Genomic DNA, 15,817 nt, shown 5'->3' on the forward strand with positions numbered 1-15,817 from the left:
CCTCTGTACGGCAGCATTAGAAAAGAAAAACGTGACCTATATATAATTCCTTTGTAGTATTTGTTTAGTGTTGTATGTCCTTTCTCTTTGATAGAAAATGTTTTTAATTATTAATTCAACACTAAAATTTTGCCATGACATCATGCATATAGTTGACAACTAGATAACATATTAAGTGTGTTGTTCATGTTTAATCCACATATTGCATCCATATTTTATTTGTGCTTGTCTATATGTTGCTATATGTTTATGGAGTGAAAATTTTGTTTGTAGATTGTGATTGTCTTGATTGCAACGAGTGTTTTTGCGAAGAGTGTACCAACTCCTCATCTCACCAAGGCAAGTGACACACACCAAAAGTCCCAGTTTTAATTCTTGCACAGTAGTGTTTTTATAGTAGACATGTCTAGGGTTTATGCTTTATGCCTGCTAATAAATCCTAGTAGTTTAGGTACACCACTCCTAGACTCCTTTAGCCGCCATTAAATTTAGTTGTTACCTGCTATGCTATGGAAAATGTTTTGATAGAGGTTAAGGAAAAACAACTAAGTTTAATGAATTACACAGGTGAATGGTGGAGTTATGGAGAGGGTGGCTGTATCAGGGGGCAAGACCCTGGTGCTAGTGCACACTTGCGGAAAGTCACCCAGGCTTAAAGAGATTGTAGACAAACCTTGCTCATTAGCTTCACGTACAACCACATGCTACTATGGCTCTGGCTTGACAAAGTATGTTGTATGAACCCGGATCCTAGGGGCCGAGGTGGTGGTAGAGGGATCTCGTAGGTGGGGGCGTGGCCCTTAGGGAATGGTTCAGCGATTACACACGAAGGTCTCGGCCACGGTCTACACACTGTCCTTAAGCAAAATGTGCAACGAGGTAGAAGGATTGACCTGGCCATGTGGGTAAAGGTGTACAACCTCTCGAGAGTGTAAATCTAAGTACTTAGCCGTGTCCCCGGTTATGGACAACTTGAGCGAACTGACAAGTCTTTGTTCGAAGATCTCCTCATCCCAATTTCTTAAATAAAATTTGAATGGGTGAACAAGGGTAGGAAGGTACATTGGGGCTTTACCAATGCTACTGTTAATTTGGTACATTGGGGTTTTACCAATGCTACTGCTAATTAGATTGAAAGAAAATGTTTTGATAAAAGATAGGGAAAAAATTGGCTTTATGCAAAATGAACTTGAGCTCTACCAGCCAGATGTGCACGTAGGTATAGGATGCCTTTCGAGTCCACAAAAGTGTCCTTGCCAATACAATTCAAATGTATTGACCATTCGTGGCTGCAACGTATCATGTTGCAGGTTTTTCAGACGATGAGTAAGGAAACGTTAGGGGTTACGAGTCTATCCTCAACATGCTCGCCTGTGGCACATGAAGACGAAGGACTCCATGCTGTCTATGTTTATTCGTTGTGAAACTCTGATGATATGCTAGCCTTGTGCTATGCAATTTGTAATCCTTTATGTAAATTCTGGATCATACGATGTAATTAAAGACCTTTGTTTCTTGGTATTACATCTTGTACTGTGTGTGCTAGCGATTGATCCAGGGACTAGCACAGATACGCACAGAGATCGGCACCCTAAAAAGGTGAGGTCGCTACAGATGGTATCAGAGCACTGTGTTGCCCATAGGTTCGTGACCCTAGGTTTGGATTTGAAATAGGAAGACCCTAGGGAAAAAAAAACTTGTCTAATACTATTTCAATTGAAAAGATTGCTTTGTGAACTTCTTGTATTCTCACCTACTCCATCTTCAAAAATATTTTCCTCTTTTCTTTAGATGGCCTACCTCCTGAAAACTATTAAGAAAAGACAAATGATGACCATGTCCCTGAAGCATGAAGAGTGATGATTCATGTGATGTTCTTTGACTCAACAAGAAGGGTTTCATAGTAGACCAACGAACAACTTGAAGAAATACTTCGATGCAGATTGCACAACACACGAAGATACACCGATGGAGTAGAATAGAAACTTGAAACATCCAAAATAGAAATAGACCAGACCACCATTTTTCTCTTTTATTGAACCAACGATATCCTAATAAAGTATTGATCTTACCAAATTGTGGTATGACCATACTAGTTTGTTTGTGTTTGAACCATGTTTCTTGATGTTTGTTAGATGATTGTTGTTTGCTAAATTGTTTTGATCTACTGTGTTTGGGTAGGAATCTTCCTTAGAATCTTTCTATCTATTCTCATCTATACCCAACCTAGAAAATGTTTTCTCGGCAAATCGCCATGAAGACATCATTAGTGAAACCAACCATGATGGTTCCCATCAAGATAAAGAAGCATAGTATGAGATACGCAAAACCTAGTTAAGGATCGATAGAAATGTTTTCAAAATAGTTCAGTAATGGGGACTGAAACATTGATTCAACTCTCCATGGTTTTTTTTATCAAAATGGTGAGGTTGACCAAGTGTTAGAATACGAGATTCAATAAATCAAATACGAAGTAATGATCTGGGTGCAGGATGGATTGATCACCATTCCTACTACTCTTATTATTCGCTTTCGTAATATTGACTTTGTGAATCTAAAGAGACATACCTACAAGTGAGACGTCGCTGATAAACCTGAACCTTAGGATGGATAAATATTATACCTTTATAGTAGGCAAGTGCTGCCAAGCGTAGGACTACAACGAGATCGAAGATCCAACCACTAGTTTAGATTGGTGGAAGGATGTCAAAGACACCAAGAAGGAAAAGATGAAGGATGTCATGAAGTTTTCACATCTTGGCCTCCTGATTGACCCAAAGAGTGACCCCTCATTGTCGTAATTATATCAACCACCATCCTATATGGATTAGAATCCCAAATGTGAGGAAAAACCTACTCAAGTTACCTTGAAGTTATATGTCGTTCACTATATGTGAATAAACAACCGCCTATTGGATATTAACTCAGAAGCCACATATATTTTCAAAAAAAATGACCTAGTGTCAAGTCATAATCTAGGATGTGCCAAGTCATATCCAAGATGAGCTTAGCCCAAATCCAAGACCTAGTCTAAGCTACCAAAGTTTCTTTTAGGGGTGGTAGCCCACCCCAATATATCCCAAACCCATCTTTCTTTCTAGCCTCTTCAAATCTCGGGGACGAGATTTCTTTTAAGGGTGGTAGACTGTCACATCCCAAAATTTTCCAAATTTTGGAATGTGAAATAAAAATAAAATCTAAACTTGTTAGTTTGTCTTGATTGAAAAATTGATAAGGAACTAAAACTTTCTAAAAAGTTTTTCCAAAAATGGAGTTTTCAAAAACATGCATTGCATTCATAAGCATCATGGCATCTTTGCATTCCCTAGGAAATTTGAGTGAAAATTCAAATTTAGAAAGAAACGTTAAACCCGAAGAAATGCAAATAAAGCCATATAGGCCTTTGTGCCAATTTCAAATATATCAAAATGTTTTTAAACTAAAAGTGGCTCTAAAATATTCTTAATTGAATAAGAAATCCGCTGATATTTTATTTGTATTTTTATGACTCAATTTGAGTTACTTTTGATCAAATTCGTTTTGTCAAATTATTTTCCAAATACTAAAACAAGAAAAAGAAAAGAAAATTGGTAAAGAAAAAAAAAGGAAGCCAGCGGGACTTGGCCAAGCCAACTCTTTTGAGTCAGCCCAGGAGAAGCCTCACACGCGAGGACGTGCACGACCAGCAGCATCCCAACGCTGCTCCTTTCCTCAATTTTTATTCACCATCAAGCTCCAGCACAGGAACGGACAGTCGCACGACGCTACGTTTTTCAGTTTCTGTGCATTTCCTCTCCAATTGATTCCGGGCGTTTTAAGCCACCATTTGATGCACCGTTTGTTGCTACTTAAGCTCCACACCGTCCTCTTCATTTGCCCTCAAACCGCACAGACCGAGAGCCTCCAGGCTGCTCTAATTTTACCTCGCAATTCCACGGTACCGTCACGGTAAATCGTCGATTGCGGTGAGCACGGTCCATCTTTTGACCTCTAGTTTTCGCCAAACCCTTTCTTTCTTCATTCCGCATCTCTCAGATTTTGAATCGCAATCTTTGGTGCACCACAGCGACGGCGCCATCTTCGACTGTGAGCACGTAGGCGAGAGGTTTTCCGGCGAGCAATTTCCGGCGAACTACTGCACCTCGACGCCGCGACTTTGTCATCGAGTTTCCCTTGTCAAGCTGAGCTTCACCGTCTTCCCCGCCATCGCCAAGGAGCACCGGAACGTCAACGCCGGCGACATCAGACAATACTGCTGCGCGTTCCCGTACGTGAGCTGCCTTGTTTTTTTTTATATCTATTCCTTATTTCCAGTGAACCACATGATCTAAATCCAAGGGCCAAAATAGATCACTTAGATGAAGGGGTATCAACTAATCGGAATCTGCCACTTGTCATATCCAGTCTAATTTTCGTATATATTGGACAGAGAAACATAGAACCTTGTAAAAATCATATCTTTAGTTCCGTACATCCAAATTTAGCAAACTTCGTGTCCTTGGATTCATAAAAACGTGTAGAATACAGTAGACACATAATATTGCACTTTTGCATCATATTTATACACAGTTTTTGCAGAAACTCAAATAGAGTATTTTGGCTATATAAATAGTTCTACAAATTATTTTGGAGTATTTCCTTTTGCTATTAACAGATAATTGAGCCCTCTGTACGGCAGCATTAGAAAAGAAAAACGTGACCTATATATAATTCCTTTGTAGTATTTGTTTAGTGTTGTATGTCCTTTCTACTGATAGAAAATGTTTTTAATTATTAATTCAACACTAAAATTTTGCCATGACATCATGCATATAGTTGACAACTAGATAACATATTAAGTGTGTTGTTCATGTTTAATCCACATATTGCATCCATATTTTATTTGTGCTTGTCTATATGTTGCTATATGTTTATGGAGTGAAAATTTTGTTTGTAGATTGTGATTGTGCTGATTGCAACGAGTGTTTTTGCGAAGAGTGTACCAACTCCTCATCTCACCAAGGCAAGTGACACACACCAAAAGTCCCAGTTTTAATTCTTGCACAGTAGTGTTTTTATAGTAGACATGTCTAGGGTTTATGCTTTATGCCTGCTAATAAATCCTAGTAGTTTAGGTACACCACTCCTAGACTCCTTTAGCCGCCATTAAATTTAGTTGTTACCTGCTATGCTATGGAAAATGTTTTGATAGAGGTTAAGGAAAAACAACTAAGTTTAATGAATTACCTGGGTGAATGGTGGAGTTATGGAGAGGGTGGCTGTATCAGGGGGCAAGACCCTGGTGCTAGTGCACACTTGCGGAAAGTCACCCAGGCTTAAAGAGATTGTAGACAAACCTTGCTCATTAGCTTCACGTACAACCACATGCTACTATGGCTCTGGCTTGACAAAGTATGTTGTATGAACCCGGATCCTAGGGGCCAGGTGGTGGTAGAGGGATACTGTAGGTGGGGGCGTGGCCCTTAGGGAATGGTTCGGGCGATTACACACAGAAGGTCTCGGCCACGGTCTACACCTGTCCTTAAGCAAAATGTGCAACGAGGTAGAAGGATTGACCTGGCCATGTGGGTAAAGGTGTACAACCTCTCGAGAGTGTAAATCTAAGTACTTAGCCGTGTCCCCGGTTATGGACAACTTGAGCGAACTGACAAGTCTTTGTTCGAAGATCTCCTCATCCCAATTTCTTAAATAAAATTTGAATGGGTGAACAAGGGTAGGAAGGTACATTGGGGCTTTACCAATGCTACTGTTAATTTGGTACATTGGGGTTTTACCAATGCTACTGCTAATTAGATTGAAAGAAAATGTTTTGATAAAAGATAGGGAAAAAATTGGCTTTATGCAAAATGAACTTGAGCTCTACCAGCCAGATGTGCACGTAGGTATAGGATGCCTTTCGAGTCCACAAAAGTGTCCTTGCCAATACAATTCAAATGTATTGACCATTCGTGGCTGCAACGTATCATGTTGCAGGTTTTTCAGACGATGAGTAAGGAAACGTTAGGGGTTACGAGTCTATCCTCAACATGCTCGCCTGTGGCACATGAAGACGAAGGACTCCATGCTGTCTATGTTTATTCGTTGTGAAACTCTGATGATATGCTAGCCTTGTGCTATGCAATTTGTAATCCTTTATGTAAATTCTGGATCATACGATGTAATTAAAGACCTTTGTTTCTTGGTATTACATCTTGTACTGTGTGTGCTAGCGATTGATCCAGGGACTAGCACAGATACGCACAGAGATCGGCACCCTAAAAAGGTGAGGTCGCTACAAGTAGTCGACTAGGACTCTTGTAAAACCCTAGGCTGGTTGCATATATAAAGCTAGCCAGGGCACCCGAAATAAGGGGGACAACGTATAGACAATAGATAGACAACATAGCTCCGCCTACGGTGGCACCCTGTAAACACATCTATGATCATATACTGGATTGCTAGCAGCACGTAGGGATCCTCCACCGAGGGGACCCGAAGCTGGGTACGTCGTGTGCCTAATCTCGCTCCCGGAATCTCCATCGTTGCTCTCTCCCGAAACCCAAGTCTACAATACGTAGGCATTGCCGAGGTGTTCCCTCGTCATTTGGAGTTATCACGTATCGAAGCTTTTGCCTGCATAATCTTGCAGTCAAGAAAGGCAAGTTCATCACTTGCTCATGTCATTTGATTATTTGCATCAAACAATATGCAAAGTATTATACTTATCACTCATGCATTGGAAAGCAAAGTATTATTTTACAATTATGAATATGACTATGTGGTGGGCAATGGAACCATGGTATGTGTTGATATGGTGGAGGTTCCATTGCATGGGTTATATTAACCTATGATTAATTACCAATGCCGTCCAGTGATTCTAGCGCCGTACAAACCACGTTAACCATGAGATCTATAATGGCTCTAGGGAAGCCAGCCGTATATTTTCCCTTCTGCACGCCAACGGACTGGTAGAGCTACGGGGTGTTGGAGGCACTGCCGTAGGTTGGGATAGCCTTTTAAATCCCCATCCATTAGTGATGTTGATCTCTACGGTCTATGATGGACTGTCCAAAGTACACCGTGAGTAAAGCCGTATTATCGGGAAAAGTCTACTGGGGGTGTACGGTTGGACAAAAGGGTGGATTTGCAGTCGCGGAGAAGGCGGTGTGGGCTTGGATCTTTATACCTGGCCTCACACCAAAGGAAGTGTGAACGGGGGCAAGTCCCTACGGATGGCAAAAAGGGTGGGATCTCTTGTGGGAAAAGTAACGCACCTCTGCAGAGTATATCAAATTGTGGCTGTCACTCCCTGTTCCGGGAAGGGAACTGCGAACGCGGCAGGAAAGGAACTCCACGAAGTTCTGGTCAACCCGTGAGGACTGACGGGCATAGTTTTCAGAATAAAATAAACCTTTTGAAGAAATGTTTATGAAAACTTGCATTGGCCTATGACTTTCTGGTCTATGGCTGTAGCTAGTGCATGATACACTTATTTCCTAATATGAACTTGCTGAGTACGCTCGTACTCATTCTATCCCATTTGAACCCCCTTCTTAGATCAAGGCACCGAAGGAGAAACTACCGTGGAACTCGAAGACAGAGGAGTCAACTGCAACAAGATGAAGAATCCAATCAAAGAAGTCAATGGAGTCAACTTCTGCACCAACTATTATGGAAACCTAGACTACTAATAGAAGGGAACCTTTCCCTAATCCTAGCACCTAAGTAGCTAGAATTCTATAGCAAGCCAAGTAGCTCTTAAACTTGAGTTAGCAACAAGTTAGACTACGAGTCGTTCTTCTGGAGCTTTATTTGAAGTTTTACCTCACTGTAAAGTAGGAGGCTGTGTTGATCTTCTGTAAACAGCTCATGTGTACTTCTATAGACATACCTTGGACTCGCATATGTTTCTGTTGTACCACTCTGAGAGATGTAATATGAGTGGAACAGTGTTTCACTTGTGTTATGTCAACGACTTGTATACTACACCATGCAGTGGTACGCTGGGTCATCACAGTCGGCCCAGTTCGCGCTCTTTTTCTGTTTTCTATTTCTCTTTCTTTTCTTTTCTTTTTTCTTTTCTTTTCTTTTCTTTCCTTTTCTTTTTTATTTTCTGTTCCTTTTCTGTTCCTTTTTTTGTTTTCTTTCTTTTTTGTTTATATTTATTTTTGTTTAAATTTGAAAATATTTCAAATTCAGAAAAAATTCAAAATTGAAAAATGTTCAAAATTTTAAAAATGTTCAAATTTTAAAAACGTTCAAATTTTAAAACCGTTTAAATACAAAAAATGTTCAAATACAAAAAAATGTTCAAATTTGAAATCCGTTCAAATTTGAAAAACTAGTCATCAACCCGTGCGCCTGCACCGGCTAAATTAAAATTATGACATATTTCAAATATTTTTCTTTAAATTGTAAATTTAAGATAGATAATCAAAAGGGAAAAAATAACTACATTACTACTTCGCTAAATTCCTTCTTTCAATATGCATTATGTTCGGTAGTATGCATGCAGGGATATACGCAATATATTTGATGACTATATGAATCAAAATAACATTTCTAGCCATTTGAATTCAAAGCTGGTAAATAAATTGTATTAATATGACATAAATAACTATACAGCTGCAATAAGATATTATAAGTCAAAAATAATGCCAAAGGTGAAAAAAATAATCAGAGCCTTTATAAGCATCATTTTTCTGAAAAAAAAATAAGGGGAAGATGAGTGTTGGTCTATGGATCACAACCGATTCAATTAATGAGAGAACATAATTACATATGCCACCTGAAAGATTCGTATGGTATTTGTTGTTTGCAAATGGTTATTTGTAGGAAATAATTTACTGCACATATAGTCCAAACATCAAACACAGTAGCCTCCTATACTTAACATTAATTGTCTCCTGTCCTAAAGCACAATAGATCTGCACCTACATTTGATAAAAGTTAAATTTTTATGTTAAAATCTGAGCAAAATTAATAATAAATGTTGGCAGGAAAACCAATAACATATCGTAGAAGTTGACACCAGGTCACTAACAAAGAGCATTAGAATTTATACTTAGGTTACTAATGAAATCATGATGACTATTATGAAACTAAAATACATATGCACCCCTGACAGTTTTGTACTAAATTCAAGTTCGTTAAATATATTAGGATGAGATGCAGTTGCTTAAATGATAATGGACATGCCCTGTGATAGAAACGTAATAAAATAATCACTCTATTCCAAACTTATTTTACAATCTGCTATGGAAAATAAATGAATACAATGAATTTTTCTGTTCAACAATTTGTACAGAAGAGGGAAGGATTGTTGTGTAATTTAGCATCCACCGCAATGCCAGGTGCGACTCATCTTCCCCTGATCAACAAATTGCGACCGAACTGAAAGCCTGAAAAAAAAAGAGCAAATCTGCATCTAGATTATAGAGAAGACTAACTAATCAATTACAACGACTCCAATATCGTTTACATGCTTAGTGACGAAAAAAAAATCGATGGCATGAGACAAACAATCAATATTTCAGTCAAGATCAGAGGAACTACTCGTACTACTTGCATCTAATGTCCACTCTTGTACTATTCAGGAGTTTCTATATTTTGGAGTAGTTATGTATTGACGCATGGGAGACCAAATAAAATTTAACTGGTGAAACTGAAAGCATATACACCAAATTATATTAGAAGGATATTAATTACCTACAAAACATTTACTCCATCAAGCAAAACCTGAAAAAAGCATTAAAACTAATCCATCGATGTCATCTAGTAACAAAAGAGAGACATACTAATGTGCATACATGCACATGATTTACAGAAATACAGAAGTGGTCGCCACTCGTGTGAGTAAATATGTTCGTTCTCCCACCATTATTAAGGTTATTACAACACTAATAATATGTGCCATGCTAGCAAATGTGGCGATTTTGGATTTTTGTATCCTCGATGAACTCCTGACATTTGCTTCTTGTTGCTTACACTGTTACCGGAGGAAAAGTGGACAACTAATAATTTTATGTTTAAGATGGAAGTAATACAAATATATCAGTACCTAATTACTGATGCAATCTTTGCAGTTCCATTTTTTTTATTGAACGTGCATAGAATGATATCAGTGTGTGGAGATTATTCTCTTAGCCGCACCTCTGTGATACATATTTGAAATAACCCTTTTATCTTCAGAGTGACCCAAAGTTACGGCTGATCAGCACTGTAATCAAGAATCAAATTAAATAGGTCAGAGCACAAAACACAGCTATGTAATTTCAACATGGTGTGTTAAGAAAAACATATGAAGAAAAGTACACATTAGTTAGTGCCTATTTTTGTACTAACCTTGATGGAAGAGATTCCGTTCCAATGAAAAAGCATGGAAACTAATACTACTTGATCTATTGATCTGTTGGGCCTCATCTAGCTTTATATATTATAATAATTTCTGAATAGTGCTACTATTCAAGTTAGTTAAGTACTGATAGAAGGAAAATAACTCCATAGTATGTCAGTATCGATCACATCACTGACGATATCTTGTGAAATCTGAATGCAATAACTCCATAGTTACAAAGTGAAGTAAAATCCGTAGAAGCCGCTTCCATATCGTCTTGCATCACAACGATCAATCAAGACCAGAGCACTCTATCGTGTTGAGTTGTCGTCAAGCTCGCAGATGGCCGTCGCGCTAGCTTTGTAAAGAGAAAAGGATGGCTGGATATAGCCAGTTAGATTAGCGTAGCTTCAGGTGATTGTTTCCCTTATGCAATTGGGTTACATCAAGGTGCATGTCAGGCAGCTCGTAGGGCAAGTTTGCTGGTCACGTGACCATCCGCTTGGGTGATTAATTTAGCCATCTCCTTCATCCCCACCATGCTCATATCTCTTGGTCAGTTAGATACGCAGAGATACGGCGAGTAGAATTAGCAACAACGCCATATATATGGACTGAGCGATCGCAAGGCAAAGTGGAAATTGCTGCCGCACATCATCGCAAGTAAAAATTGGCAGCAAAGGCTTGATGGGGTGTGCCCGTGGCCTGAGGAAGCACGCGATTAGTTCTAGCCTTTGCAATTAGTTTCATAAACAACTGATTAATGTAGAGGTATAATAAATCATCAAAGGCCAAAGGGGCAGGATCATGTAGGACTACCATCGATCTGACCTTGTAGGCGTTGGCCATGTTCTGTGGTAAAGATGCAGCTGGCGACGTCCTACCTTATTGGATAGCCGCCGGCGCCCGCATTGACGGCAAGATCAACCCCGAGAGTAACTCAGCTATGAGATATGGCATGGCGGCAGGGGTGAGGAATCACGTTAGGTGTCCCAGGACAATTGAGGCCCTAAAACCGGTGCCGTTCCTAATTTCGTGGAGGACAGAGCGCGGAGGCGACGTGGGATTACCCTTGTTCATCCAACGGCTTTAGATGGTTTGAAGGAAGATCTGACGCACAATTTTATGTTTTCATCTAGAGTTACCGTGGTTCCTCGTAGGGAGTCTCCAATTAGTAAATATAAGATATAAGATATAAGATGTTCAAATACAAAAAATGTTCAAATTATAAAAGCGCTCAAATTTGAAATCCGTTCAAATATGTGAAACGTTCAAATTTGGAAAAAATGTTCAAATTTCGAAAAATAAATAAATAAAAATCTGAACATTTTTAAAATTTCCAAAATTTCGAATCTGAACAGATTTTGAAAATTCGTTTTCCGAAATATATTTTTCAAAAGTTAGATATTAAAAAATAAAAATATTAACAAAAAAGAAACAGCAAAAAAAAGAAAAAAAAACGTACCTACTACTAATGGGCCGCGGCCCAACCAACCGGCCTGGTCGGTGGGGTGTGCGGTGGCCTGTACACACCGACCAGGTCGGTGTACAGAGTAACAGCTGGTGGCACACTGTTGTATATGGGCCAAGGAATGGAGGAGAATTTATAAAACTGATTTTCTGGATGAGCTGAGGCAGATTCGCATGGCGTGCCAAGGAATGAGGGTTGCAGCTGGTGACTTCAATTTAATTATTGATGCTGCTTGCCGCAGACAAGAACAATGCCAGGCTAATTAGAAGAAGGATGGGTCAATTCAGATGACTGCTTAACGAGTTAGAACTAACTGAAGCACCTCTCATTAGCCGCAAGTACACTTGGTCGAATGAAAGGCAGCAGCCGACTATGTCAAGAATCGACAGGTGGTTTTGTTCTGCGGACTTGGACTCGGCGCACCCAAACTGTCTGCTTCAGGCGCTCTCGTCCAGCTTATCTGACCTCTGCCCATTGCAGATGTCAACTGATGTGAACTTTCACCCAAAGAAGGTTTTCAGGAAGTGGTAGCGGAAACATGGGCAATTGGCTCTTCCCCAAATGATGCAATGTGCACGCTGGGCAAGAAGCTACGGGCTACGGCCAAAGCCTTAACAAGCTGGAATCAGAGACGTGTTGGCAACATCAAGGAGCAACTACTCCTGGCCCAAGAAGTGGTTCTGCAACTTAATATCACACAGGATTAACGCCAATTGATTGCAGAAGAGGCATGGTTGCGCCAAGAACTGAAAAAGGAAAATTCTGAGCTTCGCTTCTTTGCAGCGGACTATTGCCAGGCAGCGCTCCCGAGTGTTGTGGCTACGGGAATGGGACGCGAGTACAGCTTATTTCCGAGCTCATGCCAGCAAAAGAAGAAGACGAAACCATATGCTCAGGTTGCGTAGAGGGGGCAGACAAGCCAATTCCCAGGAGGAAATGGAGGAACTTGCGACAAGCTTCTTTGAAGACCTAACTGGCACGCCTAAGACGAGCTCATGCCAGCAAAAGAAGAAGACGAAACCATATGCTCAGGTTGCGTAGAGGGGGCAGACAAGCCAATTCCCAGGAGGAAATGGAGGAACTTGCGACAAGCTTCTTTGAAGACCTAACTGGCACGCCTAAGACTGCTCATAGTGGGAGTAACATAGCTAGTAACATCACACATCTCAAGGCATTTTGGTGATATGGCATGCGAATAAATGAAGAAAGAGAGTGAGGTGGTAACTAGCTATGTTACCATAACATCACACACCCCAAGGCAAAATTAGTCGATAACATAATAAATGACACAATGCATGACACCACATATAAGTTACTACCCACTATAAAGGTAGTAACCTAGACTAGTAACATAGCATATGTTACTAGTCTAAGTTACTCCCCACTATGAGCAGCCTTAGACAGACCATGTGATACAAACTTGCAGTTATTGACTTGCCGGCTATGATTTTATCTGAACTCGAGGTTGAGTTCACCAAAGAGGAAGTCTGGAACATAATTAAGCAGCTCCCATCGGACAAAACATTTGGACCCGATAGGTTCTCGGCGAGGTTTTACCAGGCCTGCTGGCACACCATCAAAGCCGATCTAGGCTGACTTCTTTTGGGTTTATAGAGCAACTTCTAGGTGGCAAACCGCTGAAGCCCAAAAGATCAGCCCAATTTCTGCCCACCTTCCTCCCACCGTGAAGCTCATTTTTTGTACGTAAAGAAACTGGTCGAGACCAATTTCTAGGAGTTTCCCGAGCTTCTCCAGGCCGAATCGACGAGCGAGACCAACGCCCAACCCCGCATCGCTCGAACCCCCACCTCCCATGGCGATTGTTTGACCCCGACCTAGGGTTCTGCCCTCGCCGCCGCACCCTAACCGCTGACCCCGCCGTCGTCACCGCAGCTCCGGCAGGCAGCAGCGCCGCCGCCCCCCGCCGCATCCCTTCTTTTCTCGCCCCGCAGCGGCCGCTTCTCCATCTGCAGCAAGGACGGTGCCCGCCTGCATCTGCGCCGACGATCTCTCTGCTCCGCTCCCGCCGGCCGACCGTCGACGCGTTCCTCCTCCAGCGGTGATCTTCCCCACCGACGCCGACCTTCAGCTCATCCTGCTCGAGCTCGCCCCAACGACCTCGATCTCTCTGCTCCGCTCCATCGATGTCGTCCTCACAGCCACCGGTACTAGCTCCTTCCAACGTTTGTTCTTGTTAATTTGACATTGTGCTAGTCATTGATCTTCTCCTAGTATGATTCTACTAGTAATGCCCGATGTGCTAGTCATTTGTTCCTTGTATGATTCTGCTAGTATGGTTCTTCTAGTGATTGATGTTCTGCTTGCCACCGGTATAAAATAAATTATACTAGTAATTTGACTTTGTGCTATGTATTTGTATGACAACCAAAAATAAATTATACTAGTAATTTGACTTTGTGCTATGTATTTGTATGACAACCGGTATACGATATATGTGAGCATTTGGTATAAAAAAGTGTGGATAATGAGTGATGTTGTCATGCATATAGATGGAAAAGGCAAAACACGTGAAAGCTACTTGGGATGCTGTTGCTCACCGTGTTTTTCTTGATGTGTGCATCGAGGAAGTGAATGCCAATAATCGCCCCGTGCAAGTTTTGAATGCAAAAAGTTTCATCATGTGCTAGATTGTGTAGACCGTATGGCGGGCGATTATACTGCACCTAATGATCCCACTTTCACCCAAGTACATGATAAATTGAAACAACCAAGATTTTAGCCCCATTTCAAAGATGCCATTGGAGCGATAGATGGAACACATATTCCTGTCCAAGTTGCTGAGAAGGACAAGATAAAATACACTAACAGAAAAGGTTTTACAAGTCAGAATGTCCTTGACCATGAGGTTCACATTTGTTGTTCCTGGATGGCCTGGGTCTGTTCATGATACCCGTGTATGGACTGATGCTCGGCCTAGGTTCCACAATTATCCGCATCCTCCTCATGGTAATCCTTTTGCATATGTAGTTACTACTCATAAATGTCATAGTTTACTTCTGATATTTTTTCTACTTGTAGGAAAATACTATCTTGTTGATTCTGGATAGAACCGGTTATCTTGCTCCTTTCAAAGAGCAGCGGTATCATGTTCCAGATTTCCAAGGTGCGCCTCCGCAAAACATGCAAGAGAAATTCAACCATCTTCATTCGTCTCTACGAAATGCCATTGAAAGAGCATTTGGCGTTCTAAAGTTGAAGTTGCGCATTCTGCTTTCTATACCACATTACCACGACCCTCTGATACAAACAAAGATCATCACTGCATGCATGTGTTTGCACAACTTCATCCGAGATAGCAAACTATATGACGACCATTTTGACAGGATGGAGAGAAGCTCATATATCTACGAGGATAGCGCGTCTTTTTCAAGTGGACATGCTTCTTCTTCATCTGATGGCGTCATGGGTGCCCTACGACAAATTATTGCTGAAAGTTTGGTTTCTTGATTATTGTAGTTTCGGATCCACTAAGACATTTATTTATTTTATTTCCCATGTACTAAATTATACTATGACACCATGATTTTATTATCATCTGACTTTTCATGATTTTCTTGATTCAATTCTAGCTCATCATCTACTAAAAAGCAACATATATATGATATCGTCACTTATTTAAAGCACATATCAAATCTTGGGGTCTTATGAACATTTTACAACTCAACACAACAAATAAGCATAAGCCCAAAAGAATAGGCCAAACTAGCTTCTGCTTCTAGCCACCACAGTTTCTGCCCACCGAAACACAGAAGCCGGCTTATGCATAAGCATAAGCCCAAAAGAAGTCACCCCTAATGGCAGCATTCTCCTGAACCAAGCCTAATCACCTTGCTTCCAAAAAAAGACGCGGCAGCTGACATTGCGGATTTCCACCCTATAAGTCTAATCCACGGTTTTGCGAAGATCTTCTCAAAAGCAATTGCCTGCAGAATTGCACCCCACCTAGACTCTCTTATTGCGGTAAATCAAAGCGCCTTTATTCAAGGAAGATCAATTCAAGACAACTACGA

General features: G+C 40.7%; 1 long non-coding RNA gene across 1 annotated transcript; it reads left to right on the forward strand.

Moving 5' to 3' along the window:
- Positions 1–3,728: 3,728 nt before the first annotated feature.
- Positions 3,729–5,818, forward strand: LOC127316539 (uncharacterized). The gene is made up of 3 exons (XR_007860473.2): positions 3,729–3,965; positions 4,067–4,267; positions 4,937–5,818. It is a non-coding gene; the product is annotated as an uncharacterized lncRNA (long non-coding RNA).
- The last annotated feature ends 9,999 nt before the right edge of the window (positions 5,819–15,817 follow it).

This window comes from Lolium perenne, chromosome 7 (genome assembly GCF_019359855.2).
Source record: "Lolium perenne isolate Kyuss_39 chromosome 7, Kyuss_2.0, whole genome shotgun sequence".
Taxonomy (NCBI): Eukaryota; Viridiplantae; Streptophyta; class Magnoliopsida; order Poales; family Poaceae; genus Lolium; species Lolium perenne.